Source organism: Somniosus microcephalus, chromosome 3 (genome assembly GCF_052327205.1).
Source record: "Somniosus microcephalus isolate GS21.2 chromosome 3, FLI_Smic_1.0, whole genome shotgun sequence".
NCBI classification, from domain to species: Eukaryota; Metazoa; Chordata; class Chondrichthyes; order Squaliformes; family Somniosidae; genus Somniosus; species Somniosus microcephalus.
The window spans coordinates 221913829-221915975 of record NC_140989.1 but is presented as its reverse complement, the minus strand read 5'-3'; the positions used below and the strand labels follow the sequence as shown (position 1 = coordinate 221915975).

Genomic DNA, 2147 nt, shown 5'->3' with positions numbered 1-2147 from the left:
AATCTTGGCTAACGATAAAGAGGTATTTCAACAAGAACTGGGAACTCTTAAAGGCATAACCGCCTCGATAAAAATAGAAGAGAATGCAATTCCCAAGTTTTTCAAAGAAAGACCGGTACCGTATGCAATTCGCCCAGCCGTCGAGGCAGAGCTGGAGAATCTGGAGAATGCAGGCATGTTAACTGATGTAAGCCCCCAAAGTGTGGACTGAGTGATATACACAGTCGACAACACTGGCTTGTTGTAAGAAAGACAGACCCAATAATTGAAGTAAAAACGGTTTATTCAGGCCTGGGGAGCTATGGCTCTTGCGTCCCAACACAAGGCTCCAACTCCACCGAATCTCTTGAGGTTCACACAGTTATACAAAACTTAAGGCCCTGCCCTAAAGGCGGGGATAAGCTTATTAACATATACAGAATTATAGTTAAATTGTAATTATAAAACCATGACATTCCATTCTTCCAGTCGCTTACAAATCTCACATTTCATTATCAGTTGGTCTTGTTACTTTCTCATGACCCAGGCCTCAATTTTATTACTTTACGATCGTCCATTTGCTGTTGTCAGATGGCTTGGTCTTTCTAAGTATTTCTCTAAGATAGTAGATCTTTCCAAAGCGGGCAATCCGCAGACTTTCTGTCTCTCTCTCTTGAATTATTTCTACAGAGCAAAAACACTTTAGTTAGTTAAAAGAATAGAACCCTATTGAGCTTCACACTTAACAAACCCTTAAGTGCAAGGGTGTCGACTCGCGTGGCCGAACCCATATATCTCTCCCTCTTTCTAAGGGGTTGTTTTGACAGTTTTAATCTCTCCGCAGTTAACCCATAGTCCTGTTTAAACCTTATCTGGGTTTATACAATTTTTACAGACTTCTATTGTTCAACTCGGAGCACGAATTAACCTATTCCCTCCATTTTGTATATTGGTGTTGCAGATGAATCCTGGTTTGTTTTTCCTTATTAAATCCAATTTTTAATATCTTACTTCAGTCCCCCCTTTTGACCTTTGGACAATTGCTCCAAACAGGTCAACATGTATTTCCACTTCCTGGTGTCTGCCAGAGCGTGCACTCCCTGGCCTTCTACCAGTTTAGGTTATACATGTATATATATCTTATCAATTTGGAGGCCGACTTCCCCCCCCTTGTGGTATGGTGGTCTTTCCTTTACGGTGGTCTTTCCTTTAGGGTGGGCTTTCCTTTATGCACTCCGTCCGGTGTAACCATTCCCGGGGCCCCTTAGACCCTACACTAATGGTTGAGGCTTTCCTGCTCAAGCCTGTCCCTCATTCCCACGTGGGGTGTGTGACGTGCCAATTCGAGACTGTCATCACACACCAGTCCTCATTCACCACCCTCCTTCTGCCACCCTCCTTCTGCCACCTCCATCTTACGGTTGGCCGGCCCGGTCTTTAATTACCATGCCCAATTAATCCCACATAATTTCAGGGCTTCCCATCGCGTCTTACACCATTTGCCTTGGAGAGGCAGGGGAGTTGTCCATTCTTAACATCGCTACCTGCCCCTCCTCAGGCTCTACTTCTTTCACCGCACCAATTTCGGCCTTACTCATTCTGGCACAAAGGCACTGGAGAAATAAAAATACACAATATATCAGAATAACAATCAAGAGGAATATCATTATGCCTTGTACCACCGAGGCGCCCAAAGTCCCCGACCATCCTGGTCCCCAATTATCAAAATATGAGGAAGTGGGTGAGTTTCCTCTAATGTTGCACTAATGTCTTTTTGTTGTTTCTTTAAGCCTTCTTCTATTTTATGATAGTACTTTAAAATTTCCTTTGTTTCCTGCCGTAACTTCTGCCAAGCTTCCTCTAACTTAGGAATTGTCTTGGGCTCTGGTATGACATAAGTTTCAACCCTTTTTAGTAAGTCCCATATTATCAAATGACCAGGTTTTCCTATCTGTATAAGTATCTTTCGACCAATACAACGGTTTGGTTGGGGAATGGTATAAGCCATATCTTGATATTCATATTTCTGTTCAATTGTGGTGACACAACAGGTCCCATTGTTCCTTGATGCTACCCAGGTCCAGTGTATCCCCTTGGGTGAACCTCGAGGGTGCAATTGGTAATTTTCGTAAATCCGTACTCGGATGTGTCTCCCTCGGTGGGGGGGT

At 43.5% G+C, this 2147-nt stretch overlaps 1 long non-coding RNA gene across 1 annotated transcript; it reads right to left on the bottom strand.

The window, feature by feature from the left end:
- Nucleotides 1–265: 265 nt before the first annotated feature.
- Nucleotides 266–1917, bottom strand: LOC147121726 (uncharacterized). The gene is made up of 2 exons (XR_015077603.1): nucleotides 1474–1917; nucleotides 266–663 (listed from the first exon to the last, which is right to left on the bottom strand). It is a non-coding gene; the product is annotated as an uncharacterized LOC147121726 (long non-coding RNA).
- Between the last annotated feature and the right edge of the window lie 230 nt (nucleotides 1918–2147).